The sequence below is a fragment of the Aquarana catesbeiana genome, linkage group LG03 (genome assembly GCF_042186555.1).
Source record: "Aquarana catesbeiana isolate 2022-GZ linkage group LG03, ASM4218655v1, whole genome shotgun sequence".
In the NCBI taxonomy this organism is placed as follows: Eukaryota; Metazoa; Chordata; class Amphibia; order Anura; family Ranidae; genus Aquarana; species Aquarana catesbeiana.
Genome location: NC_133326.1, coordinates 644,662,986 through 644,689,551, shown reverse-complemented (window position 1 = coordinate 644,689,551; position 26,566 = coordinate 644,662,986). Strand labels below are relative to the sequence as shown.

Sequence of the window (26,566 nt, the reverse complement as noted above, 5' to 3'; positions counted from 1 at the left end):
CTTGGACCGCTATGGAGGAGGAGCTTTGAGAGCCCGGATAGCTCAGTCGGTAGAGCATCAGACTTTTAATCTGAGGGTCCAGGGTTCAAGTCCCTGTTCGGGCGGTGCCTTTCACTTACCTATGAGGCCTTTGAGCTGCCAATAGGGCAGTCTTTATGCACATCTGCCGGGAATGCTCACTGGCTCAGAGAGATGAAATGTCCTAACTTCCCCCTTTCCTGGAATCTGCCAGAAATAAAGGTGGCTGAAGGTGATTGCTTGACCAACTGTTTCCCAACAACCCTTGTCTATGGCAGCTTACCTGGGCTCCAGTTCAGGCATGTTATCTAGCGAACTTTCAACAAAGGCCCCAAATCCTTCCACCTTGGTCTTTTCTCAGCAGCATAGCTGTTCAAACACATACGCTCCCAGTGGCCTTTCAGGACTGCTGTGGGAGAAACGCATCTGACATCTAGGGCCCTGTCCCTTTAGATTCTCCTTAGTTCTTTCAAATGCTAACACTATTCAGTGGGTAAACAATGCCCACTTAGGCATCGTCCCTGTCTCATTAACATGCCAAGTCCCAGAATGCTCAGCGGCCCACTGGATGACACTTATGTGTCTCTCCTCAATGTCAATTTCTCCTCCAAGGAAGGGCAGATGTTGGCAGGCACTGATTTGGTTAGCTTTGCGCAGTGGCAGTATCATAGCCAATGAGGTTCAACTGAGGCGTGATTATTGCTAATTGAAAACTTTTCCCAATACCCCGCCACGATGACTTGAAATACAGTCAGCACTGGCAATTTTTGAGAGTCTCTGAGGAGACTGAGCAATGTGTTTTCAACAGCAGATAAGTGACGGCTTCTTACATGCAGACTGAGATGCGTTAGAGTTGAGAAAGTGAGTCACGGGCCCATTGACACCATAGAGAGCTTTTGTGTCATCACGCAGCCTGGGTAGAACAATCAGTGATTGGCACGCGCCGCTCGTTCTTCACTTGCCTGTAATCCAGAGTGGACTCTACCTCGTTTTTTTGCCTGGGTTTCTTCTGCTGGACCTGGCAACATGAGGCTCAAGGTGAACTGTCTTTATTTGTAACCCAGTCACTGATTAAGAATACTGGAAGCGTGTTGGTCCAGGGTTAAGGAAGCCTTTCGGGCGGTGTCTTTTTGCAAGGCCCTTGTTTCCGGTCAAAGAGCATTGAACTGTAGGTAAAACTAAGGCAGAAACTTTAGGCGTTCTCCACCTGTACCGGACTGGACCCTATCTGCATGGTTGCAGGTTAGATTCTCCCTTTTATCTTCAACCTGTCCTAGAAAATTAAACGGGAGAGGACGATTGGCCAGCCTGGGCAAGCCAAATACTTGTGCTTTCAGGCACCCGGTCCCCTTGGCTGAATGGTCTTTTTCCACCATACATGTCAAGATTCAAGCAGCTTGGACCGCTATGGAGGAGGAGCTTTGAGAGCCCGGATAGCTCAGTCGGTAGAGCATCAGACTTTTAATCTGAGGGTCCAGGGTTCAAGTCCCTGTTTGGGCGGTGCCTTTCACTTACCTATGAGGCCTTTGAGCTGCCAATAGGGCAGTCTTTATGCACATCTGCCGGGAATGCTCACTGGCTCAGAGAGATGAAATGCCCTAACTTCCCCCTTTCTAGGCTCCTGGAATCTGCCAGAAATAAAGGTGGCTGAAGGTGATTGCTTGACCAACTGTTTCCCAACAACCCTTGTCTATGGCAGCTTACCTGGGCTCCAGTTCAGGCATGTTATCTAGCGAACTTTCAACAAAGGCCCCAAATCCTTCCACCTTGGTCTTTTCTCAGCAGCATAGCTGTTCAAACACATACGCTCCCAGTGGCCTTTCAGGACTGCTGTGGGAGAAACGCATCTGACATCTAGGGCCCTGTCCCTTTAGATTCTCCTTAGTTCTTTCAAATGCTAACACTATTCAGTGGGTAAACAATGCCCACTTAGGCATCGTCCCTGTCTCATTAACATGCCAAGTCCCAGAATGCTCAGCGGCCCACTGGATGACACTTATGTGTCTCTCCTCAATGTCAATTTCTCCTCCAAGGAAGGGCAGATGTTGGCAGGCACTGATTTGGTTAGCTTTGCGCAGTGGCAGTATCATAGCCAATGAGGTTCAACTGAGGCGTGATTATTGCTAATTGAAAACTTTTCCCAATACCCTGCCACGATGACTTGAAATACAGTCAGCACTGGCAATTTTTGAGAGTCTCTGAGGAGACTGAGCAATGTGTTTTCAACAGCAGATAAGTGATGGCTTCTTACATGCAGACTGAGATGCGTTAGAGTTGAGAAAGTGAGTCACGGGCCCATTGACACCATAGAGAGCTTTTGTGTCATCACGCAGCCTGGGTAGAACAATCAGTGATTGGCACGCGCCGCTCGTTCTTCACTTGCCTGTAATCCAGAGTGGACTCTACCTCGTTTTTTTGCCTGGGTTTCTTCTGCTGGACCTGGCAACATGAGGCTCAAGGTGAACTGTCTTTATTTGTAACCCAGTCACTGATTAAGAATACTGGAAGCGTGTTGGTCCAGGGTTAAGGAAGCCTTTCGGGCGGTGTCTTTTTGCAAGGCCCTTGTTTCCGGTCAAAGAGCATTGAACTGTAGGTAAAACTAAGGCAGAAACTTTAGGCGTTCTCCACCTGTACCGGACTGGACCCTATCTGCATGGTTGCAGGTTAGATTCTCCCTTTTATCTTCAACCTGTCCTAGAAAATTAAACGGGAGAGGACGATTGGCCAGCCTGGGCAAGCCAAATACTTGTGCTTTCAGGCACCCGGTCCCCTTGGCTGAATGGTCTTTTTCCACCATACATGTCAAGATTCAAGCAGCTTGGACCGCTATGGAGGAGGAGCTTTGAGAGCCCGGATAGCTCAGTCGGTAGAGCATCAGACTTTTAATCTGAGGGTCCAGGGTTCAAGTCCCTGTTCGGGCGGTGCCTTTCACTTACCTATGAGGCCTTTGAGCTGCCAATAGGGCAGTCTTTATGCACATCTGCCGGGAATGCTCACTGGCTCAGAGAGATGAAATGCCCTAACTTCCCCCTTTCTAGGCTCCTGGAATCTGCCAGAAATAAAGGTGGCTGAAGGTGATTGCTTGACCAACTGTTTCCCAACAACCCTTGTCTATGGCAGCTTACCTGGGCTCCAGTTCAGGCATGTTATCTAGCGAACTTTCAACAAAGGCCCCAAATCCTTCCACCTTGGTCTTTTCTCAGCAGCATAGCTGTTCAAACACATACGCTCCCAGTGGCCTTTCAGGACTGCTGTGGGAGAAACGCATCTGACATCTAGGGCCCTGTCCCTTTAGATTCTCCTTAGTTCTTTCAAATGCTAACACTATTCAGTGGGTAAACAATGCCCACTTAGGCATCGTCCCTGTCTCATTAACATGCCAAGTCCCAGAATGCTCAGCGGCCCACTGGATGACACTTATGTGTCTCTCCTCAATGTCAATTTCTCCTCCAAGGAAGGGCAGATGTTGGCAGGCACTGATTTGGTTAGCTTTGCGCAGTGGCAGTATCATAGCCAATGAGGTTCAACTGAGGCGTGATTATTGCTAATTGAAAACTTTTCCCAATACCCTGCCACGATGACTTGAAATACAGTCAGCACTGGCAATTTTTGAGAGTCTCTGAGGAGACTGAGCAATGTGTTTTCAACAGCAGATAAGTGATGGCTTCTTACATGCAGACTGAGATGCGTTAGAGTTGAGAAAGTGAGTCACGGGCCCATTGACACCATAGAGAGCTTTTGTGTCATCACGCAGCCTGGGTAGAACAATCAGTGATTGGCACGCGCCGCTCGTTCTTCACTTGCCTGTAATCCAGAGTGGACTCTACCTCGTTTTTTTGCCTGGGTTTCTTCTGCTGGACCTGGCAACATGAGGCTCAAGGTGAACTGTCTTTATTTGTAACCCAGTCACTGATTAAGAATACTGGAAGCGTGTTGGTCCAGGGTTAAGGAAGCCTTTCGGGCGGTGTCTTTTTGCAAGGCCCTTGTTTCCGGTCAAAGAGCATTGAACTGTAGGTAAAACTAAGGCAGAAACTTTAGGCGTTCTCCACCTGTACCGGACTGGACCCTATCTGCATGGTTGCAGGTTAGATTCTCCCTTTTATCTTCAACCTGTCCTAGAAAATTAAACGGGAGAGGACGATTGGCCAGCCTGGGCAAGCCAAATACTTGTGCTTTCAGGCACCCGGTCCCCTTGGCTGAATGGTCTTTTTCCACCATACATGTCAAGATTCAAGCAGCTTGGACCGCTATGGAGGAGGAGCTTTGAGAGCCCGGATAGCTCAGTCGGTAGAGCATCAGACTTTTAATCTGAGGGTCCAGGGTTCAAGTCCCTGTTCGGGCGGTGCCTTTCACTTACCTATGAGGCCTTTGAGCTGCCAATAGGGCAGTCTTTATGCACATCTGCCGGGAATGCTCACTGGCTCAGAGAGATGAAATGCCCTAACTTCCCCCTTTCTAGGCTCCTGGAATCTGCCAGAAATAAAGGTGGCTGAAGGTGATTGCTTGACCAACTGTTTCCCAACAACCCTTGTCTATGGCAGCTTACCTGGGCTCCAGTTCAGGCATGTTATCTAGCGAACTTTCAACAAAGGCCCCAAATCCTTCCACCTTGGTCTTTTCTCAGCAGCATAGCTGTTCAAACACATACGCTCCCAGTGGCCTTTCAGGACTGCTGTGGGAGAAACGCATCTGACATCTAGGGCCCTGTCCCTTTAGATTCTCCTTAGTTCTTTCAAATGCTAACACTATTCAGTGGGTAAACAATGCCCACTTAGGCATCGTCCCTGTCTCATTAACATGCCAAGTCCCAGAATGCTCAGCGGCCCACTGGATGACACTTATGTGTCTCTCCTCAATGTCAATTTCTCCTCCAAGGAAGGGCAGATGTTGGCAGGCACTGATTTGGTTAGCTTTGCGCAGTGGCAGTATCATAGCCAATGAGGTTCAACTGAGGCGTGATTATTGCTAATTGAAAACTTTTCCCAATACCCCGCCACGATGACTTGAAATACAGTCAGCACTGGCAATTTTTGAGAGTCTCTGAGGAGACTGAGCAATGTGTTTTCAACAGCAGATAAGTGACGGCTTCTTACATGCAGACTGAGATGCGTTAGAGTTGAGAAAGTGAGTCACGGGCCCATTGACACCATAGAGAGCTTTTGTGTCATCACGCAGCCTGGGTAGAACAATCAGTGATTGGCACGCGCCGCTCGTTCTTCACTTGCCTGTAATCCAGAGTGGACTCTACCTCGTTTTTTTGCCTGGGTTTCTTCTGCTGGACCTGGCAACATGAGGCTCAAGGTGAACTGTCTTTATTTGTAACCCAGTCACTGATTAAGAATACTGGAAGCGTGTTGGTCCAGGGTTAAGGAAGCCTTTCGGGCGGTGTCTTTTTGCAAGGCCCTTGTTTCCGGTCAAAGAGCATTGAACTGTAGGTAAAACTAAGGCAGAAACTTTAGGCGTTCTCCACCTGTACCGGACTGGACCCTATCTGCATGGTTGCAGGTTAGATTCTCCCTTTTATCTTCAACCTGTCCTAGAAAATTAAACGGGAGAGGACAATTGGCCAGCCTGGGCAAGCCAAATACTTGTGCTTTCAGGCACCCGGTCCCCTTGGCTGAATGGTCTTTTTCCACCATACATGTCAAGATTCAAGCAGCTTGGACCGCTATGGAGGAGGAGCTTTGAGAGCCCGGATAGCTCAGTCGGTAGAGCATCAGACTTTTAATCTGAGGGTCCAGGGTTCAAGTCCCTGTTCGGGCGGTGCCTTTCACTTACCTATGAGGCCTTTGAGCTGCCAATAGGGCAGTCTTTATGCACATCTGCCGGGAATGCTCACTGGCTCAGAGAGATGAAATGCCCTAACTTCCCCCTTTCTAGGCTCCTGGAATCTGCCAGAAATAAAGGTGGCTGAAGGTGATTGCTTGACCAACTGTTTCCCAACAACCCTTGTCTATGGCAGCTTACCTGGGCTCCAGTTCAGGCATGTTATCTAGCGAACTTTCAACAAAGGCCCCAAATCCTTCCACCTTGGTCTTTTCTCAGCAGCATAGCTGTTCAAACACATACGCTCCCAGTGGCCTTTCAGGACTGCTGTGGGAGAAACGCATCTGACATCTAGGGCCCTGTCCCTTTAGATTCTCCTTAGTTCTTTCAAATGCTAACACTATTCAGTGGGTAAACAATGCCCACTTAGGCATCGTCCCTGTCTCATTAACATGCCAAGTCCCAGAATGCTCAGCGGCCCACTGGATGACACTTATGTGTCTCTCCTCAATGTCAATTTCTCCTCCAAGGAAGGGCAGATGTTGGCAGGCACTGATTTGGTTAGCTTTGCGCAGTGGCAGTATCATAGCCAATGAGGTTCAACTGAGGCGTGATTATTGCTAATTGAAAACTTTTCCCAATACCCCGCCACGATGACTTGAAATACAGTCAGCACTGGCAATTTTTGAGAGTCTCTAAGGAGACTGAGCAATGTGTTTTCAACAGCAGATAAGTGACGGCTTCTTACATGCAGACTGAGATGCGTTAGAGTTGAGAAAGTGAGTCACGGGCCCATTGACACCATAGAGAGCTTTTGTGTCATCACGCAGCCTGGGTAGAACAATCAGTGATTGGCACGCGCCGCTCGTTCTTCACTTGCCTGTAATCCAGAGTGGACTCTACCTCGTTTTTTTGCCTGGGTTTCTTCTGCTGGACCTGGCAACATGAGGCTCAAGGTGAACTGTCTTTATTTGTAACCCAGTCACTGATTAAGAATACTGGAAGCGTGTTGGTCCAGGGTTAAGGAAGCCTTTCGGGCGGTGTCTTTTTGCAAGGCCCTTGTTTCCGGTCAAAGAGCATTGAACTGTAGGTAAAACTAAGGCAGAAACTTTAGGCGTTCTCCACCTGTACCGGACTGGACCCTATCTGCATGGTTGCAGGTTAGATTCTCCCTTTTATCTTCAACCTGTCCTAGAGAATTAAACGGGAGAGGACGATTGGCCAGCCTGGGCAAGCCAAATACTTGTGCTTTCAGGCACCCGGTCCCCTTGGCTGAATGGTCTTTTTCCACCATACATGTCAAGATTCAAGCAGCTTGGACCGCTATGGAGGAGGAGCTTTGAGAGCCCGGATAGCTCAGTCGGTAGAGCATCAGACTTTTAATCTGAGGGTCCAGGGTTCAAGTCCCTGTTTGGGCGGTGCCTTTCACTTACCTATGAGGCCTTTGAGCTGCCAATAGGGCAGTCTTTATGCACATCTGCCGGGAATGCTCACTGGCTCAGAGAGATGAAATGCCCTAACTTCCCCCTTTCTAGGCTCCTGGAATCTGCCAGAAATAAAGGTGGCTGAAGGTGATTGCTTGACCAACTGTTTCCCAACAACCCTTGTCTATGGCAGCTTACCTGGGCTCCAGTTCAGGCATGTTATCTAGCGAACTTTCAACAAAGGCCCCAAATCCTTCCACCTTGGTCTTTTCTCAGCAGCATAGCTGTTCAAACACATACGCTCCCAGTGGCCTTTCAGGACTGCTGTGGGAGAAACGCATCTGACATCTAGGGCCCTGTCCCTTTAGATTCTCCTTAGTTCTTTCAAATGCTAACACTATTCAGTGGGTAAACAATGCCCACTTAGGCATCGTCCCTGTCTCATTAACATGCCAAGTCCCAGAATGCTCAGCGGCCCACTGGATGACACTTATGTGTCTCTCCTCAATGTCAATTTCTCCTCCAAGGAAGGGCAGATGTTGGCAGGCACTGATTTGGTTAGCTTTGCGCAGTGGCAGTATCATAGCCAATGAGGTTCAACTGAGGCGTGATTATTGCTAATTGCTTCTCGGCCTTTTGGCGAAGATCAAGTGTAGTATCTATTCTTATCAGTTTCCAGGAGGTGGCGCTTGCTTCCGTCCCTGATCTATGGCGAAATAGAGATGGGATTGCGGTTGCTATGCAAAACCTGCTGGAGTGAAGGTGACCTGGAGCGGTTTGTAGCCGAAAGGGAAGCCTTCTGATGGGGATGGAGAACCACGGGGTCTGAACCAGAGGGTCGGGACCCTGGCCTTCTGGCCTGGATTGGGGCGGATCTAGCTCCAGACAGTTATTTGGGAGAGAATGCTTACTCCTGCCTTGCAAGGGGGGGAGAGAGTGGCAAGTACTTCCCGAATGTAATTAGGAGGAGTGATGGGAGCGACGGCAGAGCCTGATGGTAAAGGGCTCTTTCCGGCTTCCTGATCTCCATACCCTTCCTGTCTGTGGTGGGGTCTGCTGTGGTCAGGGCTTTTTCGAAAAGCCAGTGGTGAATGTGCCCCTGAAGTGGCAGTTCAGGGGTGCCGTATAGTCACGGTGTGAAAGCACTTGATTTTATGGCACCATGGTCACTTCACCACAACACACGTTTTTCGCACCTGCCTCTTGGGCCGGGCCTTTTGGCCAGGACCAGGGGAAATTTTTATGCCTGGCCGGAGGGCCGGCCATTGTATAGCACAATGGCCACTTTCACTCTCCCATCTCACTATCTTTCCCACTCTTTCTTTTACCCCTGTTTGTCACCTTTTTGTCTTTTTTTGATTGTCTTTGTATACACGTTTTGTCACTGTGTGGCGAGTAGGGTGTGGGTCCTCGGGCCTACTCTGAAAGTCTTGGGAGGGGGTGGACATAGGCCTTTTGGCTTGGTTCGCCCTCTCCTTTGAGGGGTCTCTCTTCGGGAGAGCCCCACTGTACTTGGGTTGGTCTGCTTCGGCAGTCCTTCCAGTTGTGGGGGTCCTTCTGGTTTCGGCCGGATGAACCCTTTGTCTGAGTACCTCAGTCCCTGTCTGGAGCCTAACGCCCCGGGGGATCAGGGTAAGGTCCTTCCCTAGTGGAGGACTCTGTACACCCGTTGCACGTTTTTTGTGTTTCACTCTCTATGTGTGGGCACTTTTTTTTGGCACCGGGTGGAAGTTTTTGAGGTGTGTTTTGCACGCCACTGGCTTTTCGATAGAGTGATTATTGCTAATTGAAAACTTTTCCCAATACCCCGCCACGATGACTTGAAATACAGTCAGCACTGGCAATTTTTGAGAGTCTCTGAGGAGACTGAGCAATGTGTTTTCAACAGCAGATAAGTGACGGCTTCTTACATGCAGACTGAGATGCGTTAGAGTTGAGAAAGTGAGTCACGGGCCCATTGACACCATAGAGAGCTTTTGTGTCATCACGCAGCCTGGGTAGAACAATCAGTGATTGGCACGCGCCGCTCGTTCTTCACTTGCCTGTAATCCAGAGTGGACTCTACCTCGTTTTTTTGCCTGGGTTTCTTCTGCTGGACCTGGCAACATGAGGCTCAAGGTGAACTGTCTTTATTTGTAACCCAGTCACTGATTAAGAATACTGGAAGCGTGTTGGTCCAGGGTTAAGGAAGCCTTTCGGGCGGTGTCTTTTTGCAAGGCCCTTGTTTCCGGTCAAAGAGCATTGAACTGTAGGTAAAACTAAGGCAGAAACTTTAGGCGTTCTCCACCTGTACCGGACTGGACCCTATCTGCATGGTTGCAGGTTAGATTCTCCCTTTTATCTTCAACCTGTCCTAGAAAATTAAACGGGAGAGGACGATTGGCCAGCCTGGGCAAGCCAAATACTTGTGCTTTCAGGCACCCGGTCCCCTTGGCTGAATGGTCTTTTTCCACCATACATGTCAAGATTCAAGCAGCTTGGACCGCTATGGAGGAGGAGCTTTGAGAGCCCGGATAGCTCAGTCGGTAGAGCATCAGACTTTTAATCTGAGGGTCCAGGGTTCAAGTCCCTGTTCGGGCGGTGCCTTTCACTTACCTATGAGGCCTTTGAGCTGCCAATAGGGCAGTCTTTATGCACATCTGCCGGGAATGCTCACTGGCTCAGAGAGATGAAATGTCCTAACTTCCCCCTTTCCTGGAATCTGCCAGAAATAAAGGTGGCTGAAGGTGATTGCTTGACCAACTGTTTCCCAACAACCCTTGTCTATGGCAGCTTACCTGGGCTCCAGTTCAGGCATGTTATCTAGCGAACTTTCAACAAAGGCCCCAAATCCTTCCACCTTGGTCTTTTCTCAGCAGCATAGCTGTTCAAACACATACGCTCCCAGTGGCCTTTCAGGACTGCTGTGGGAGAAACGCATCTGACATCTAGGGCCCTGTCCCTTTAGATTCTCCTTAGTTCTTTCAAATGCTAACACTATTCAGTGGGTAAACAATGCCCACTTAGGCATCGTCCCTGTCTCATTAACATGCCAAGTCCCAGAATGCTCAGCGGCCCACTGGATGACACTTATGTGTCTCTCCTCAATGTCAATTTCTCCTCCAAGGAAGGGCAGATGTTGGCAGGCACTGATTTGGTTAGCTTTGCGCAGTGGCAGTATCATAGCCAATGAGGTTCAACTGAGGCGTGATTATTGCTAATTGAAAACTTTTCCCAATACCCCGCCACGATGACTTGAAATACAGTCAGCACTGGCAATTTTTGAGAGTCTCTGAGGAGACTGAGCAATGTGTTTTCAACAGCAGATAAGTGACGGCTTCTTACATGCAGACTGAGATGCGTTAGAGTTGAGAAAGTGAGTCACGGGCCCATTGACACCATAGAGAGCTTTTGTGTCATCACGCAGCCTGGGTAGAACAATCAGTGATTGGCACGCGCCGCTCGTTCTTCACTTGCCTGTAATCCAGAGTGGACTCTACCTCGTTTTTTTGCCTGGGTTTCTTCTGCTGGACCTGGCAACATGAGGCTCAAGGTGAACTGTCTTTATTTGTAACCCAGTCACTGATTAAGAATACTGGAAGCGTTTTGGTCCAGGGTTAAGGAAGCCTTTCGGGCGGTGTCTTTTTGCAAGGCCCTTGTTTCCGGTCAAAGAGCATTGAACTGTAGGTAAAACTAAGGCAGAAACTTTAGGCGTTCTCCACCTGTACCGGACTGGACCCTATCTGCATGGTTGCAGGTTAGATTCTCCCTTTTATCTTCAACCTGTCCTAGAAAATTAAACGGGAGAGGACGATTGGCCAGCCTGGGCAAGCCAAATACTTGTGCTTTCAGGCACCCGGTCCCCTTGGCTGAATGGTCTTTTTCCACCATACATGTCAAGATTCAAGCAGCTTGGACCGCTATGGAGGAGGAGCTTTGAGAGCCCGGATAGCTCAGTCGGTAGAGCATCAGACTTTTAATCTGAGGGTCCAGGGTTCAAGTCCCTGTTTGGGCGGTGCCTTTCACTTACCTATGAGGCCTTTGAGCTGCCAATAGGGCAGTCTTTATGCACATCTGCCGGGAATGCTCACTGGCTCAGAGAGATGAAATGCCCTAACTTCCCCCTTTCTAGGCTCCTGGAATCTGCCAGAAATAAAGGTGGCTGAAGGTGATTGCTTGACCAACTGTTTCCCAACAACCCTTGTCTATGGCAGCTTACCTGGGCTCCAGTTCAGGCATGTTATCTAGCGAACTTTCAACAAAGGCCCCAAATCCTTCCACCTTGGTCTTTTCTCAGCAGCATAGCTGTTCAAACACATACGCTCCCAGTGGCCTTTCAGGACTGCTGTGGGAGAAACGCATCTGACATCTAGGGCCCTGTCCCTTTAGATTCTCCTTAGTTCTTTCAAATGCTAACACTATTCAGTGGGTAAACAATGCCCACTTAGGCATCGTCCCTGTCTCATTAACATGCCAAGTCCCAGAATGCTCAGCGGCCCACTGGATGACACTTATGTGTCTCTCCTCAATGTCAATTTCTCCTCCAAGGAAGGGCAGATGTTGGCAGGCACTGATTTGGTTAGCTTTGCGCAGTGGCAGTATCATAGCCAATGAGGTTCAACTGAGGCGTGATTATTGCTAATTGCTTCTCGGCCTTTTGGCGAAGATCAAGTGTAGTATCTATTCTTATCAGTTTCCAGGAGGTGGCGCTTGCTTCCGTCCCTGATCTATGGCGAAATAGAGATGGGATTGCGGTTGCTATGCAAAACCTGCTGGAGTGAAGGTGACCTGGAGCGGTTTGTAGCCGAAAGGGAAGCCTTCTGATGGGGATGGAGAACCACGGGGTCTGAACCAGAGGGTCGGGACCCTGGCCTTCTGGCCTGGATTGGGGCGGATCTAGCTCCAGACAGTTATTTGGGAGAGAACGCTTACTCCTGCCTTGCAAGGGGGGGAGGGAGTGGCAAGTACTTCCCGAATGTAATTAGGAGGAGTGATGGGAGCGACGGCAGAGCCTGATGGTAAAGGGCTCTTTCCGGCTTCCTGATCTCCATATCCTTCCTGTCTGTGGTGGGGTCTGCTGTGGTCTGGGCTGGGTGGTCAGGGCTTTTTCGAAAAGCCAGTGGTGAATGTGCCCCTGAAGTGGCAGTTCAGGGGTGCCGTATAGTCACGGTGTGAAAGCACTTGATTTTATGGCACCATGGTCACTTCACCACAACACACGTTTTTCGCACCTGCCTCTTGGGCCGGGCCTTTTGGCCAGGACCAGGGGAAATTTTTATGCCTGGCCGGAGGGCCGGCCATTGTATAGCACAATGGCCACTTTCACTCTCCCATCTCACTATCTTCCCCACTCTTTTTTTTACCCCTGTTTGTCACCTTTTTGTCTTTTTTTTTTTTGGTTGTCTTTGTATACACGTTTTGTCACTGTGTGGCGAGTAGGGTGTGGGTCCTCGGGCCTACTCTGAAAGTCTTGGGAGGGGGTGGACATAGGCCTTTTGGCTTGGTTCGCCCTCTCCTTTGAGGGGTCTCTCTTCGGGAGAGCCCCACTGTACTTGGGTTGGTCTGCTTCGGCAGTCCTTCCAGTTGTGGGGGTCTGCCTGGTTTCGGCCAGATGGACCCTTTGTCTGAGTACCTCAGTCCCTGTCTGGAGCCTAACGCCCCGGGGGATCAGGGTAAGGTCCTTCCCTAGTGGAGGACTCTGTACACCCGTTGCACTTTTTTGTGTTTCACTCTCTATGTGTGGGCACTTTTTTTGGCACCGGGTGGAAGTTTTTGAGGTGTGTTTTGCACGCCACTGGCTTTTCGATAGAGTGATTATTGCTAATTGCTTCTCGGCCCTTTGGCTAAGATCAAATCTAGTATCTGTTCTTATCAGTTTCCAGGAGGTGGCGCTTGCTTCTGTCCCTGATCTATGGCGAGATAGAGATGGGATTGCGGTTGCAATGCAAAACCTGCTGGAGTGAAGGTAACCCGGAGCGGTTTGTAGCCGAAAGGGAAGCCTTCTGATGGGGACGGAGAACCATTCGGTCTTGGCGGAGGGTCGGGATCCTGGCCTTCTGGCCTGGATTGGGGCAGCTCTAGCTCTGGACAGTTATTTGGGAGAGAACGCTGGCTCCCCTTGCTCCCACCGGGGGTGCGGCCAGTATTTCCCAAATGTAATTAGGTAGGAGGGACGGAACGACGGTGAAGCCTGATGGCAAGGGCTCTCTCCAAGCTTCCAGAACTCCATACCTTTCTGCCTGGGGTGGGGGCTGCTGTGGTCTGGGCTGTGGGTCAGGGCTTTTTTGAAAAGCCAGTGGTGAATGTGCTCCTGAAGTGGCAGTTCAGGGGTGCCGTATGGTCACGGTGTGAAAGCACTTGATTTTATGGCACCATGGTCACTTCACCACAACACATGTTTTTCGCACCTGCCTCTTGGGCCGGGCCTTTTGGCCAGGACCAGGGGAAATTTTTATGCCTGGCCGGAGGGCCGGCCATTGGATAGCACAATGGCCACTTTCACTCTCCCATCTCACTATCTTCCCCACTCTTTCTTTTACCCCTGTTTGTCACCTTTTTGTCCTTTTTTTGGTTGTTTTGTATACACGTTTGTCACTGTGTGGCGAGTAGGGTGTGGGTCCTCGGGCCTACTCTGAAAGTCTTGGGAGGGGGTGGACATAGGCCTTTTGGCTTGGTTCGCCCTCTCCTTTGAGGGGTCTCTCTTCGGGAGAGCCCCACTGTACTTGGGTTGGTCTGCTTCGGCAGTCCTTCCAGTTGTGGGGGTCCGCCTGGTTTCGGCCAGATGGACCCTTTGTCTGAGTACCTCAGTCCCTGTCCGGAGCCTAACGCCCCGGGGGATCAGGGTAAGGTCCTTCCCTAGTGGAGGACTCTGTACACCCGTTGCACGTTTTTGTGTTTCACTCTCTATGTGTGGGCACTTTTTTTTGGCACCGGGTGGAAGTTTTTGAGGTGTGTTTTGCACGCCACTGGCTTTTCGATAGAGAGTGATTATTGCTAATTGCTTCTCGGCCCTTTGGCTAAGATCGAATCTAGTATCTGTTCTTATCAGTTTCCAGGAGGTGGCGCTTGCTTCTGTCCCTGATCTATGGCGAGATAGAGATGGGATTGCGGTTGCTATGCAAAACCTGCTGGAGTGAAGGTAACCCGGAGCGGTTTGTAGCCGAAAGGGAAGCCTTCTGATGGGGACGGAGAACCATTCGGTCTTGGCGGAGGGTCGGGATCCTGGCCTTCTGGCCTGGATTGGGGCAGCTCTAGCTCTGGACAGTTATTTGGGAGAGAACGCTGGCTCCCCTTGCTCCCACCGGGGGAGCGGCCAGTATTTCCCAAATGTAATTAGGTAGGAGGGACGGAACGACGGTGAAGCCTGATGGCAAGGGCACTCTCCAAGCTTCCAGAACTCCATACCTTTCTGCCTGGGGTGGGGGCTGCTGTGGTCTGGGCTGTGGGTCAGGGCTTTTTCGAAAAGCCAGTGGTGAATGTGCCCCTGAAGTGGCAGTTCAGGGGTGCCGTATAGTCACGGTGTGAAAGCACTTGATTTTATGGCACCATGGTCACTTCACCACAACACACGTTTTTCGCACCTGCCTCTTGGGCCGGGCCTTTTGGCCAGGACCAGGGGAAATTTTTATGCCTGGCCGGAGGGCCGGCCATTGTATAGCACAATGGCCACTTTCACTCTCCCATCTCACTATCTTCCCCACTCTTTCTTTTACCCCTGTTTGTCACCTTTTTGTCCTTTTTTTGGTTGTTTTGTATACACGTTTGTCACTGTGTGGCGAGTAGGGTGTGGGTCCTCGGGCCTACTCTGAAAGTCTTGGGAGGGGGTGGACATAGGCCTTTTGGCTTGGTTCGCCCTCTCCTTTGAGGGGTCTCTCTTCGGGAGAGCCCCACTGTACTTGGGTTGGTCTGCTTCGGCAGTCCTTCCAGTTGTGGGGGTCCGCCTGGTTTCGGCCAGATGGACCCTTTGTCTGAGTACCTCAGTCCCTGTCTGGAGCCTAACGCCCCGGGGGATCAGGGTAAGGTCCTTCCCTAGTGGAGGACTCTGTACACCCGTTGCACGTTTTTGTGTTTCACTCTCTATGTGTGGGCACTTTTTTTTGGCACCGGGTGGAAGTTTTTGAGGTGTGTTTTGCACGCCACTGGCTTTTCGATAGAGAGTGATTATTGCTAATTGAAAACTTTTCCCAATACCCCGCCACGATGACTTGAAATACAGTCAGCACTGGCAATTTTTGAGAGTCTCTGAGGAGACTGAGCAATGTGTTTTCAACAGCAGATAAGTGACGGCTTCTTACATGCAGACTGAGATGCGTTAGAGTTGAGAAAGTGAGTCACGGGCCCATTGACACCATAGAGAGCTTTTGTGTCATCACGCAGCCTGGGTAGAACAATCAGTGATTGGCACGCGCCGCTCGTTCTTCACTTGCCTGTAATCCAGAGTGGACTCTACCTCGTTTTTTTGCCTGGGTTTCTTCTGCTGGACCTGGCAACATGAGGCTCAAGGTGAACTGTCTTTATTTGTAACCCAGTCACTGATTAAGAATACTGGAAGCGTGTTGGTCCAGGGTTAAGGAAGCCTTTCGGGCGGTGTCTTTTTGCAAGGCCCTTGTTTCCGGTCAAAGAGCATTGAACTGTAGGTAAAACTAAGGCAGAAACTTTAGGCGTTCTCCACCTGTACCGGACTGGACCCTATCTGCATGGTTGCAGGTTAGATTCTCCCTTTTATCTTCAACCTGTCCTAGAAAATTAAACGGGAGAGGACGATTGGCCAGCCTGGGCAAGCCAAATACTTGTGCTTTCAGGCACCCGGTCCCCTTGGCTGAATGGTCTTTTTCCACCATACATGTCAAGATTCAAGCAGCTTGGACCGCTATGGAGGAGGAGCTTTGAGAGCCCGGATAGCTCAGTCGGTAGAGCATCAGACTTTTAATCTGAGGGTCCAGGGTTCAAGTCCCTGTTCGGGCGGTGCCTTTCACTTACCTATGAGGCCTTTGAGCTGCCAATAGGGCAGTCTTTATGCACATCTGCCGGGAATGCTCACTGGCTCAGAGAGATGAAATGCCCTAACTTCCCCCTTTCTAGGCTCCTGGAATCTGCCAGAAATAAAGGTGGCTGAAGGTGATTGCTTGACCAACTGTTTCCCAACAACCCTTGTCTATGGCAGCTTACCTGGGCTCCAGTTCAGGCATGTTATCTAGCGAACTTTCAACAAAGGCCCCAAATCCTTCCACCTTGGTCTTTTCTCAGCAGCATAGCTGTTCAAACACATACGCTCCCAGTGGCCTTTCAGGACTGCTGTGGGAGAAACGCATCTGACATCTAGGGCCCTGTCCCTTTAGATTCTCCTTAGTTCTTTCAAATGCTAACACTATTCAGTGGGTAAACAATGCCCACTTAGGCATCGTCCCTGTCTCATTAACATGCCAAGTCCCAGAATGCTCAGCGGCCCACTGGATGACACTTATGTGTCTCTCCTCAATGTCAATTTCTCCTCCAAGGAAGGGCAGATGTTGGCAGGCACTGATTTTGTTAGCTTTGCGCAGTGGCAGTATCATAGCCAATGAGGTTCAACTGAGGCGTGATTATTGCTAATTGCTTCTCGGCCCTTTGGCTAAGATCAAATCTAGTATCTTTTCTTATCAGTTTCCAGGAGGTGGCGCTTGCTTCTGTCCCTGATCTATGGCGAGATAGAGATGGGATTGCGGTTGCTATGCAAAACCTGCTGGAGTGAAAGTAACCCGGAGCGGTTTGTAGACGAAAGGGAAGCCTTCTGATGGGGACGGAGAACCATTCGGTCTTGGCGGAGGGTCGGGATCCTGGCCTTCTGGCCTGGATTGGGGCAGCTCTAGCTCTGGACAGTTATTTGGGAGAGAACGCTGGCTCCCCTTGCTCCCACCGGGGGAGCGGCCAGTATTTCCCAAATGTAATTAGGTAGGAGGGATGGAACGACGGTGAAGCCTGATGGCAAGGGCTTTCTCCAAGCTTCCAGAACTCCATACCTTTCTGCCTGGGGTGGGGGCTGCTGTGGTCTGGGCTGTGGGTCAGGGCTTTTTCGAAAAGCCAGTGGTGAATGTGCCCCTGAAGTGGCAGTTCAGGGGTGCCGTATAGTCACGGTGTGAAAGCACTTGATTTTATGGCACCATGGTCACTTCACCACAACACACGTTTTTCGCACCTGCCTCTTGGGCCGGGCCTTTTGGCCAGGACCAGGGGAAATTTTTATGCCTGGCCGGAGGGCCGGCCATTGTATAGCACAATGGCCACTTTCACTCTCCCATCTCACTATCTTCCCCACTCTTTCTTTTACCCCTGTTTGTCACCTTTTTGTCTTTTTTTGGTTGTCTTTGTATACACGTTTTGTCACTGTGTGGCGAGTAGGGTGTGGGTCCTCGGGCCTACTCTGAAAGTCTTGGGAGGGGGTGGACATAGGCCTTTTGGCTTGGTTCGCCCTCTCCTTTGAGGGGTCTCCCTTCGGGGGAGCCCCACTGTACTTGGGTCGGTCTGCTTCGGCAGACCTTCCAGTTGTGGGGGTCCACCTGGTTTCGGCCAGATGGACCCTTTGTCTGAGTACCTCAGTCCCTGTCTGGAGCCTAACGCCCCGGGGGATCAGGGTAAGGTCCTTCCCTAGTGGAGGACTCTGTACACCCGTTGCACTTTTTTGTGTTTCACTCTCTATGTGTGGGCACTTTTTTTTGGCACCGGGTGGAAGTTTTTGAGGTGTGTTTTGCACGCCACTGGCTTTTCGATAGAGTGAGGCGTGATTATTGCTAATTGAAAACTTTTCCCAATACCCCGCCACGATGACTTGAAATACAGTCAGCACTGGCAATTTTTGAGAGTCTCTGAGGAGACTGAGCAATGTGTTTTCAACAGCAGATAAGTGACGGCTTCTTACATGCAGACTGAGATGCGTTAGAGTTGAGAAAGTGAGTCACGGGCCCATTGACACCATAGAGAGCTTTTGTGTCATCACGCAGCCTGGGTAGAACAATCAGTGATTGGCACGCGCCGCTCGTTCTTCACTTGCCTGTAATCCAGAGTGGACTCTACCTCGTTTTTTTGCCTGGGTTTCTTCTGCTGGACCTGGCAACATGAGGCTCAAGGTGAACTGTCTTTATTTGTAACCCAGTCACTGATTAAGAATACTGGAAGCGTGTTGGTCCAGGGTTAAGGAAGCCTTTCGGGCGGTGTCTTTTTGCAAGGCCCTTGTTTCCGGTCAAAGAGCATTGAACTGTAGGTAAAACTAAGGCAGAAACTTTAGGCGTTCTCCACCTGTACCGGACTGGACCCTATCTGCATGGTTGCAGGTTAGATTCTCCCTTTTATCTTCAACCTGTCCTAGAAAATTAAACGGGAGAGGACGATTGGCCAGCCTGGGCAAGCCAAATACTTGTGCTTTCAGGCACCCGGTCCCCTTGGCTGAATGGTCTTTTTCCACCATACATGTCAAGATTCAAGCAGCTTGGACCGCTATGGAGGAGGAGCTTTGAGAGCCCGGATAGCTCAGTCGGTAGAGCATCAGACTTTTAATCTGAGGGTCCAGGGTTCAAGTCCCTGTTCGGGCGGTGCCTTTCACTTACCTATGAGGCCTTTGAGCTGCCAATAGGGCAGTCTTTATGCACATCTGCCGGGAATGCTCACTGGCTCAGAGAGATGAAATGCCCTAACTTCCCCCTTTCTAGGCTCCTGGAATCTGCCAGAAATAAAGGTGGCTGAAGGTGATTGCTTGACCAACTGTTTCCCAACAACCCTTGTCTATGGCAGCTTACCTGGGCTCCAGTTCAGGCATGTTATCTAGCGAACTTTCAACAAAGGCCCCAAATCCTTCCACCTTGGTCTTTTCTCAGCAGCATAGCTGTTCAAACACATACGCTCCCAGTGGCCTTTCAGGACTGCTGTGGGAGAAACGCATCTGACATCTAGGGCCCTGTCCCTTTAGATTCTCCTTAGTTCTTTCAAATGCTAACACTATTCAGTGGGTAAACAATGCCCACTTAGGCATCGTCCCTGTCTCATTAACATGCCAAGTCCCAGAATGCTCAGCGGCCCACTGGATGACACTTATGTGTCTCTCCTCAATGTCAATTTCTCCTCCAAGGAAGGGCAGATGTTGGCAGGCACTGATTTGGTTAGCTTTGCGCAGTGGCAGTATCATAGCCAATGAGGTTCAACTGAGGCGTGATTATTGCTAATTGAAAACTTTTCCCAATACCCCGCCACGATGACTTGAAATACAGTCAGCACTGGCAATTTTTGAGAGTCTCTGAGGAGACTGAGCAATGTGTTTTCAACAGCAGATAAGTGACGGCTTCTTACATGCAGACTGAGATGCGTTAGAGTTGAGAAAGTGAGTCACGGGCCCATTGACACCATAGAGAGCTTTTGTGTCATCACGCAGCCTGGGTAGAACAATCAGTGATTGGCACGCGCCGCTCGTTCTTCATTTGCCTGTAATCCAGAGTGGACTCTACCTCGTTTTTTTGCCTGGGTTTCTTCTGCTGGACCTGGCAACATGAGGCTCAAGGTGAACTGTCTTTATTTGTAACCCAGTCACTGATTAAGAATACTGGAAGCGTGTTGGTCCAGGGTTAAGGAAGCCTTTCGGGCGGTGTCTTTTTGCAAGGCCCTTGTTTCCGGTCAAAGAGCATTGAACTGTAGGTAAAACTAAGGCAGAAACTTTAGGCGTTCTCCACCTGTACCGGACTGGACCCTATCTGCATGGTTGCAGGTTAGATTCTCCCTTTTATCTTCAACCTGTCCTAGAAAATTAAACGGGAGAGGACGATTGGCCAGCCTGGGCAAGCCAAATACTTGTGCTTTCAGGCACCCGGTCCCCTTGGCTGAATGGTCTTTTTCCACCATACATGTCAAGATTCAAGCAGCTTGGACCGCTATGGAGGAGGAGCTTTGAGAGCCCGGATAGCTCAGTCGGTAGAGCATCAGACTTTTAATCTGAGGGTCCAGGGTTCAAGTCCCTGTTCGGGCGGTGCCTTTCACTTACCTATGAGGCCTTTGAGCTGCCAATAGGGCAGTCTTTATGCACATCTGCCGGGAATGCTCACTGGCTCAGAGAGATGAAATGTCCTAACTTCCCCCTTTCCTGGAATCTGCCAGAAATAAAGGTGGCTGAAGGTGATTGCTTGACCAACTGTTTCCCAACAACCCTTGTCTATGGCAGCTTACCTGGGCTCCAGTTCAGGCATGTTATCTAGCGAACTTTCAACAAAGGCCCCAAATCCTTCCACCTTGGTCTTTTCTCAGCAGCATAGCTGTTCAAACACATACGCTCCCAGTGGCCTTTCAGGACTGCTGTGGGAGAAACGCATCTGACATCTAGGGCCCTGTCCCTTTAGATTCTCCTTAGTTCTTTCAAATGCTAACACTATTCAGTGGGTAAACAATGCCCACTTAGGCATCGTCCCTGTCTCATTAACATGCCAAGTCCCAGAATGCTCAGCGGCCCACTGGATGACACTTATGTGTCTCTCCTCAATGTCAATTTCTCCTCCAAGGAAGGGCAGATGTTGGCAGGCACTGATTTGGTTAGCTTTGCGCAGTGGCAGTATCATAGCCAATGAGGTTCAACTGAGGCGTGATTATTGCTAATTGAAAACTTTTCCCAATACCCTGCCACGATGACTTGAAATACAGTCAGCACTGGCAATTTTTGAGAGTCTCTGAGGAGACTGAGCAATGTGTTTTCAACAGCAGATAAGTGACGGCTTCTTACATGCAGACTGAGATGCGTTAGAGTTGAGAAAGTGAGTCACGGGCCCATTGACACCATAGAGAGCTTTTGTGTCATCACGCAGCCTGGGTAGAACAATCAGTGATTGGCACGCGCCGCTCGTTCTTCACTTGCCTGTAATCCAGAGTGGACTCTACCTCGTTTTTTTGCCTGGGTTTCTTCTGCTGGACCTGGCAACATGAGGCTCAAGGTGAACTGTCTTTATTTGTAACCCAGTCACTGATTAAGAATACTGGAAGCGTGTTGGTCCAGGGTTAAGGAAGCCTTTCGGGCGGTGTCTTTTTGCAAGGCCCTTGTTTCCGGTCAAAGAGCATTGAACTGTAGGTAAAACTAAGGCAGAAACTTTAGGCGTTCTCCACCTGTACCGGACTGGACCCTATCTGCATGGTTGCAGGTTAGATTCTCCCTTTTATCTTCAACCTGTCCTAGAAAATTAAACGGGAGAGGACGATTGGCCAGCCTGGGCAAGCCAAATACTTGTGCTTTCAGGCACCCGGTCCCCTTGGCTGAATGGTCTTTTTCCACCATACATGTCAAGATTCAAGCAGCTTGGACCGCTATGGAGGAGGAGCTTTGAGAGCCCGGATAGCTCAGTCGGTAGAGCATCAGACTTTTAATCTGAGGGTCCAGGGTTCAAGTCCCTGTTTGGGCGGTGCCTTTCACTTACCTATGAGGCCTTTGAGCTGCCAATAGGGCAGTCTTTATGCACATCTGCCGGGAATGCTCACTGGCTCAGAGAGATGAAATGCCCTAACTTCCCCCTTTCTAGGCTCCTGGAATCTGCCAGAAATAAAGGTGGCTGAAGGTGATTGCTTGACCAACTGTTTCCCAACAACCCTTGTCTATGGCAGCTTACCTGGGCTCCAGTTCAGGCATGTTATCTAGCGAACTTTCAACAAAGGCCCCAAATCCTTCCACCTTGGTCTTTTCTCAGCAGCATAGCTGTTCAAACACATACCCTCCCAGTGGCCTTTCAGGACTGCTGTGGGAGAAACGCATCTGACATCTAGGGCCCTGTCCCTTTAGATTCTCCTTAGTTCTTTCAAATGCTAACACTATTCAGTGGGTAAACAATGCCCACTTAGGCATCGTCCCTGTCTCATTAACATGCCAAGTCCCAGAATGCTCAGCGGCCCACTGGATGACACTTATGTGTCTCTCCTCAATGTCAATTTCTCCTCCAAGGAAGGGCAGATGTTGGCAGGCACTGATTTGGTTAGCTTTGCGCAGTGGCAGTATCATAGCCAATGAGGTTCAACTGAGGCGTGATTATTGCTAATTGAAAACTTTTCCCAATACCCCGCCACGATGACTTGAAATACAGTCAGCACTGGCAATTTTTGAGAGTCTCTGAGGAGACTGAGCAATGTGTTTTCAACAGCAGATAAGTGACGGCTTCTTACATGCAGACTGAGATGCGTTAGAGTTGAGAAAGTGAGTCACGGGCCCATTGACACCATAGAGAGCTTTTGTGTCATCACGCAGCCTGGGTAGAACAATCAGTGATTGGCACGCGCCGCTCGTTCTTCACTTGCCTGTAATCCAGAGTGGACTCTACCTCGTTTTTTTGCCTGGGTTTCTTCTGCTGGACCTGGCAACATGAGGCTCAAGGTGAACTGTCTTTATTTGTAACCCAGTCACTGATTAAGAATACTGGAAGCGTGTTGGTCCAGGGTTAAGGAAGCCTTTCGGGCGGTGTCTTTTTGCAAGGCCCTTGTTTCCGGTCAAAGAGCATTGAACTGTAGGTAAAACTAAGGCAGAAACTTTAGGCGTTCTCCACCTGTACCGGACTGGACCCTATCTGCATGGTTGCAGGTTAGATTCTCCCTTTTATCTTCAACCTGTCCTAGAAAATTAAACGGGAGAGGACGATTGGCCAGCCTGGGCAAGCCAAATACTTGTGCTTTCAGGCACCCGGTCCCCTTGGCTGAATGGTCTTTTTCCACCATACATGTCAAGATTCAAGCAGCTTGGACCGCTATGGAGGAGGAGCTTTGAGAGCCCGGATAGCTCAGTCGGTAGAGCATCAGACTTTTAATCTGAGGGTCCAGGGTTCAAGTCCCTGTTCGGGCGGTGCCTTTCACTTACCTATGAGGCCTTTAAGCTGCCAATAGGGCAGTCTTTATGCACATCTGCCGGGAATGCTCACAGGCTCAGAGAGATGAAATGTCCTAACTTCCCCCTTTCCTGGAATCTGCCAGAAATAAAGGTGGCTGAAGGTGATTGCTTGACCAACTGTTTCCCAACAACCCTTGTCTATGGCAGCTTACCTGGGCTCCAGTTCAGGCATGTTATCTAGCGAACTTTCAACAAAGGCCCCAAATCCTTCCACCTTGGTCTTTTCTCAGCAGCATAGCTGTTCAAACACATACGCTCCCAGTGGCCTTTCAGGACTGCTGTGGGAGAAACGCATCTGACATCTAGGGCCCTGTCCCTTTAGATTCTCCTTAGTTCTTTCAAATGCTAACACTATTCAGTGGGTAAACAATGCCCACTTAGGCATCGTCCCTGTCTCATTAACATGCCAAGTCCCAGAATGCTCAGCGGCCCACTGGATGACACTTATGTGTCTCTCCTCAATGTCAATTTCTCCTCCAAGGAAGGGCAGATGTTGGCAGGCACTGATTTGGTTAGCTTTGCGCAGTGGCAGTATCATAGCCAATGAGGTTCAACTGAGGCGTGATTATTGCTAATTGAAAACTTTTCCCAATACCCCGCCACGATGACTTGAAATACAGTCAGCACTGGCAATTTTTGAGAGTCTCTGAGGAGACTGAGCAATGTGTTTTCAACAGCAGATAAGTGACGGCTTCTTACATGCAGACTGAGATGCGTTAGAGTTGAGAAAGTGAGTCACGGGCCCATTGACACCATAGAGAGCTTTTGTGTCATCACGCAGCCTGGGTAGAACAATCAGTGATTGGCACGCGCCGCTCGTTCTTCACTTGCCTGTAATCCAGAGTGCACTCTACCTCGTTTTTTTGCCTGGGTTTCTTCTGCTGGACCTGGCAACATGAGGCTCAAGGTGAACTGTCTTTATTTGTAACCCAGTCACTGATTAAGAATACTGGAAGCGTGTTGGTCCAGGGTTAAGGAAGCCTTTCGGGCGGTGTCTTTTTGCAAGGCCCTTGTTTCCGGTCAAAGAGCATTGAACTGTAGGTAAAACTAAGGCAGAAACTTTAGGCGTTCTCCACCTGTACCGGACTGGACCCTATCTGCATGGTTGCAGGTTAGATTCTCCCTTTTATCTTCAACCTGTCCTAGAAAATTAAACGGGAGAGGACGATTGGCCAGCCTGGGCAAGCCAAATACTTGTGCTTTCAGGCACCCGGTCCCCTTGGCTGAATGGTCTTTTTCCACCATACATGTCAAGATTCAAGCAGCTTGGACCGCTATGGAGGAGGAGCTTTGAGAGCCCGGATAGCTCAGTCGGTAGAGCATCAGACTTTTAATCTGAGGGTCCAGGGTTCAAGTCCCTGTTTGGGCGGTGCCTTTCACTTACCTATGAGGATTTGAGCTGCCAATAGGGCAGTCTTTATGCACATCTGCCGGGAATGCTCACTGGCTCAGAGAGATGAAATGCCCTAACTTCCCCCTTTCTAGGCTCCTGGAATCTGCCAGAAATAAAGGTGGCTGAAGGTGATTGCTTGACCAACTGTTTCCCAACAACCCTTGTCTATGGCAGCTTACCTGGGCTCCAGTTCAGGCATGTTATCTAGCGAACTTTCAACAAAGGCCCCAAATCCTTCCACCTTGGTCTTTTCTCAGCAGCATAGCTGTTCAAACACATACGCTCCCAGTGGCCTTTCAGGACTGCTGTGGGAGAAACGCATCTGACATCTAGGGCCCTGTCCCTTTAGATTCTCCTTAGTTCTTTCAAATGCTAACACTATTCAGTGGGTAAACAATGCCCACTTAGGCATCGTCCCTGTCTCATTAACATGCCAAGTCCCAGAATGCTCAGCGGCCCACTGGATGACACTTATGTGTCTCTCCTCAATGTCAATTTCTCCTCCAAGGAAGGGCAGATGTTGGCAGGCACTGATTTGGTTAGCTTTGCGCAGTGGCAGTATCATAGCCAATGAGGTTCAACTGAGGCGTGATTATTGCTAATTGAAAACTTTTCCCAATACCCCGCCACGATGACTTGAAATACAGTCAGCACTGGCAATTTTTGAGAGTCTCTGAGGAGACTGAGCAATGTGTTTTCAACAGCAGATAAGTGACGGCTTCTTACATGCAGACTGAGATGCGTTAGAGTTGAGAAAGTGAGTCACGGGCCCATTGACACCATAGAGAGCTTTTGTGTCATCACGCAGCCTGGGTAGAACAATCAGTGATTGGCACGCGCCGCTCGTTCTTCACTTGCCTGTAATCCAGAGTGGACTCTACCTCGTTTTTTTGCCTGGGTTTCTTCTGCTGGACCTGGCAACATGAGGCTCAAGGTGAACTGTCTTTATTTGTAACCCAGTCACTGATTAAGAATACTGGAAGCGTGTTGGTCCAGGGTTAAGGAAGCCTTTCGGGCGGTGTCTTTTTGCAAGGCCCTTGTTTCCGGTCAAAGAGCATTGAACTGTAGGTAAAACTAAGGCAGAAACTTTAGGCGTTCTCCACCTGTACCGGACTGGACCCTATCTGCATGGTTGCAGGTTAGATTCTCCCTTTTATCTTCAACCTGTCCTAGAAAATTAAACGGGAGAGGACGATTGGCCAGCCTGGGCAAGCCAAATACTTGTGCTTTCAGGCACCCGGTCCCCTTGGCTGAATGGTCTTTTTCCACCATACATGTCAAGATTCAAGCAGCTTGGACCGCTATGGAGGAGGAGCTTTGAGAGCCCGGATAGCTCAGTCGGTAGAGCATCAGACTTTTAATCTGAGGGTCCAGGGTTCAAGTCCCTGTTTGGGCGGTGCCTTTCACTTACCTATGAGGATTTGAGCTGCCAATAGGGCAGTCTTTATGCACATCTGCCGGGAATGCTCACTGGCTCAGAGAGATGAAATGCCCTAACTTCCCCCTTTCTAGGCTCCTGGAATCTGCCAGAAATAAAGGTGGCTGAAGGTGATTGCTTGACCAACTGTTTCCCAACAACCCTTGTCTATGGCAGCTTACCTGGGCTCCAGTTCAGGCATGTTATCTAGCGAACTTTCAACAAAGGCCCCAAATCCTTCCACCTTGGTCTTTTCTCAGCAGCATAGCTGTTCAAACACATACGCTCCCAGTGGCCTTTCAGGACTGCTGTGGGAGAAACGCATCTGACATCTAGGGCCCTGTCCCTTTAGATTCTCCTTAGTTCTTTCAAATGCTAACACTATTCAGTGGGTAAACAATGCCCACTTAGGCATCGTCCCTGTCTCATTAACATGCCAAGTCCCAGAATGCTCAGCGGCCCACTGGATGACACTTATGTGTCTCTCCTCAATGTCAATTTCTCCTCCAAGGAAGGGCAGATGTTGGCAGGCACTGATTTGGTTAGCTTTGCGCAGTGGCAGTATCATAGCCAATGAGGTTCAACTGAGGCGTGATTATTGCTAATTGAAAACTTTTCCCAATACCCCGCCACGATGACTTGAAATACAGTCAGCACTGGCAATTTTTGAGAGTCTCTGAGGAGACTGAGCAATGTGTTTTCAA

At 49.7% G+C, this 26,566-nt stretch overlaps 22 non-coding genes and 7 pseudogenes across 22 annotated transcripts; all 29 read left to right on the top strand.

Annotated features, from left to right (window-relative positions):
* Nucleotides 1-31: 31 nt before the first annotated feature.
* TRNAK-UUU (transfer RNA lysine (anticodon UUU)) lies at nt 32-104 on the top strand. The gene has a single exon. It is a non-coding gene; the product is annotated as a tRNA-Lys (tRNA).
* A 559-nt stretch (nt 105-663) lies between these two features.
* On the top strand, nt 664-804 carry LOC141135053 (U4 spliceosomal RNA). The gene has a single exon (XR_012243355.1). It is a non-coding gene; the product is annotated as a U4 spliceosomal RNA (small nuclear RNA).
* A 1,280-nt stretch (nt 805-2,084) lies between these two features.
* Nucleotides 2,085-2,225, top strand: LOC141135253 (U4 spliceosomal RNA). Its single transcript, XR_012243534.1, has one exon. It is a non-coding gene; the product is annotated as a U4 spliceosomal RNA (small nuclear RNA).
* A 641-nt stretch (nt 2,226-2,866) lies between these two features.
* TRNAK-UUU (transfer RNA lysine (anticodon UUU)) lies at nt 2,867-2,939 on the top strand. Its single transcript has one exon. It is a non-coding gene; the product is annotated as a tRNA-Lys (tRNA).
* Nucleotides 2,940-3,505: 566 nt separating this feature from the next.
* Nucleotides 3,506-3,646, top strand: LOC141135252 (U4 spliceosomal RNA). Its single transcript, XR_012243533.1, has one exon. It is a non-coding gene; the product is annotated as a U4 spliceosomal RNA (small nuclear RNA).
* A 641-nt stretch (nt 3,647-4,287) lies between these two features.
* TRNAK-UUU (transfer RNA lysine (anticodon UUU)) lies at nt 4,288-4,360 on the top strand. Its single transcript has one exon. It is a non-coding gene; the product is annotated as a tRNA-Lys (tRNA).
* Nucleotides 4,361-4,926: 566 nt separating this feature from the next.
* Nucleotides 4,927-5,067, top strand: LOC141135052 (U4 spliceosomal RNA). The gene has a single exon (XR_012243354.1). It is a non-coding gene; the product is annotated as a U4 spliceosomal RNA (small nuclear RNA).
* Nucleotides 5,068-5,708: 641 nt separating this feature from the next.
* TRNAK-UUU (transfer RNA lysine (anticodon UUU)) lies at nt 5,709-5,781 on the top strand. The gene has a single exon. It is a non-coding gene; the product is annotated as a tRNA-Lys (tRNA).
* A 566-nt stretch (nt 5,782-6,347) lies between these two features.
* Nucleotides 6,348-6,488, top strand: LOC141134992 (U4 spliceosomal RNA). Its single transcript, XR_012243302.1, has one exon. It is a non-coding gene; the product is annotated as a U4 spliceosomal RNA (small nuclear RNA).
* A 1,280-nt stretch (nt 6,489-7,768) lies between these two features.
* Nucleotides 7,769-7,833, top strand: LOC141135330 (U4 spliceosomal RNA; annotated as a pseudogene).
* A 1,119-nt stretch (nt 7,834-8,952) lies between these two features.
* On the top strand, nt 8,953-9,074 carry LOC141135564 (U4 spliceosomal RNA; annotated as a pseudogene).
* Nucleotides 9,075-9,715: 641 nt separating this feature from the next.
* TRNAK-UUU (transfer RNA lysine (anticodon UUU)) lies at nt 9,716-9,788 on the top strand. Its single transcript has one exon. It is a non-coding gene; the product is annotated as a tRNA-Lys (tRNA).
* A 559-nt stretch (nt 9,789-10,347) lies between these two features.
* LOC141135051 (U4 spliceosomal RNA) lies at nt 10,348-10,488 on the top strand. The gene has a single exon (XR_012243353.1). It is a non-coding gene; the product is annotated as a U4 spliceosomal RNA (small nuclear RNA).
* Nucleotides 10,489-11,768: 1,280 nt separating this feature from the next.
* LOC141135329 (U4 spliceosomal RNA) lies at nt 11,769-11,833 on the top strand (annotated as a pseudogene).
* A 1,177-nt stretch (nt 11,834-13,010) lies between these two features.
* On the top strand, nt 13,011-13,143 carry LOC141135955 (U2 spliceosomal RNA; annotated as a pseudogene).
* A 1,040-nt stretch (nt 13,144-14,183) lies between these two features.
* Nucleotides 14,184-14,316, top strand: LOC141136011 (U2 spliceosomal RNA; annotated as a pseudogene).
* A 997-nt stretch (nt 14,317-15,313) lies between these two features.
* On the top strand, nt 15,314-15,437 carry LOC141135683 (U4 spliceosomal RNA; annotated as a pseudogene).
* A 641-nt stretch (nt 15,438-16,078) lies between these two features.
* Nucleotides 16,079-16,151, top strand: TRNAK-UUU (transfer RNA lysine (anticodon UUU)). The gene has a single exon. It is a non-coding gene; the product is annotated as a tRNA-Lys (tRNA).
* Nucleotides 16,152-16,717: 566 nt separating this feature from the next.
* On the top strand, nt 16,718-16,782 carry LOC141135387 (U4 spliceosomal RNA; annotated as a pseudogene).
* A 1,112-nt stretch (nt 16,783-17,894) lies between these two features.
* On the top strand, nt 17,895-18,037 carry LOC141135302 (U4 spliceosomal RNA). The gene has a single exon (XR_012243573.1). It is a non-coding gene; the product is annotated as a U4 spliceosomal RNA (small nuclear RNA).
* A 641-nt stretch (nt 18,038-18,678) lies between these two features.
* TRNAK-UUU (transfer RNA lysine (anticodon UUU)) lies at nt 18,679-18,751 on the top strand. The gene has a single exon. It is a non-coding gene; the product is annotated as a tRNA-Lys (tRNA).
* Nucleotides 18,752-19,317: 566 nt separating this feature from the next.
* On the top strand, nt 19,318-19,458 carry LOC141135050 (U4 spliceosomal RNA). Its single transcript, XR_012243352.1, has one exon. It is a non-coding gene; the product is annotated as a U4 spliceosomal RNA (small nuclear RNA).
* A 641-nt stretch (nt 19,459-20,099) lies between these two features.
* Nucleotides 20,100-20,172, top strand: TRNAK-UUU (transfer RNA lysine (anticodon UUU)). The gene has a single exon. It is a non-coding gene; the product is annotated as a tRNA-Lys (tRNA).
* Nucleotides 20,173-20,731: 559 nt separating this feature from the next.
* On the top strand, nt 20,732-20,872 carry LOC141135251 (U4 spliceosomal RNA). The gene has a single exon (XR_012243532.1). It is a non-coding gene; the product is annotated as a U4 spliceosomal RNA (small nuclear RNA).
* A 1,280-nt stretch (nt 20,873-22,152) lies between these two features.
* Nucleotides 22,153-22,293, top strand: LOC141135049 (U4 spliceosomal RNA). The gene has a single exon (XR_012243351.1). It is a non-coding gene; the product is annotated as a U4 spliceosomal RNA (small nuclear RNA).
* Nucleotides 22,294-22,934: 641 nt separating this feature from the next.
* Nucleotides 22,935-23,007, top strand: TRNAK-UUU (transfer RNA lysine (anticodon UUU)). The gene has a single exon. It is a non-coding gene; the product is annotated as a tRNA-Lys (tRNA).
* A 559-nt stretch (nt 23,008-23,566) lies between these two features.
* Nucleotides 23,567-23,707, top strand: LOC141135048 (U4 spliceosomal RNA). Its single transcript, XR_012243350.1, has one exon. It is a non-coding gene; the product is annotated as a U4 spliceosomal RNA (small nuclear RNA).
* Nucleotides 23,708-24,986: 1,279 nt separating this feature from the next.
* LOC141135046 (U4 spliceosomal RNA) lies at nt 24,987-25,127 on the top strand. The gene has a single exon (XR_012243349.1). It is a non-coding gene; the product is annotated as a U4 spliceosomal RNA (small nuclear RNA).
* Nucleotides 25,128-26,406: 1,279 nt separating this feature from the next.
* LOC141135045 (U4 spliceosomal RNA) lies at nt 26,407-26,547 on the top strand. The gene has a single exon (XR_012243348.1). It is a non-coding gene; the product is annotated as a U4 spliceosomal RNA (small nuclear RNA).
* Nucleotides 26,548-26,566: the final 19 nt, after the last annotated feature.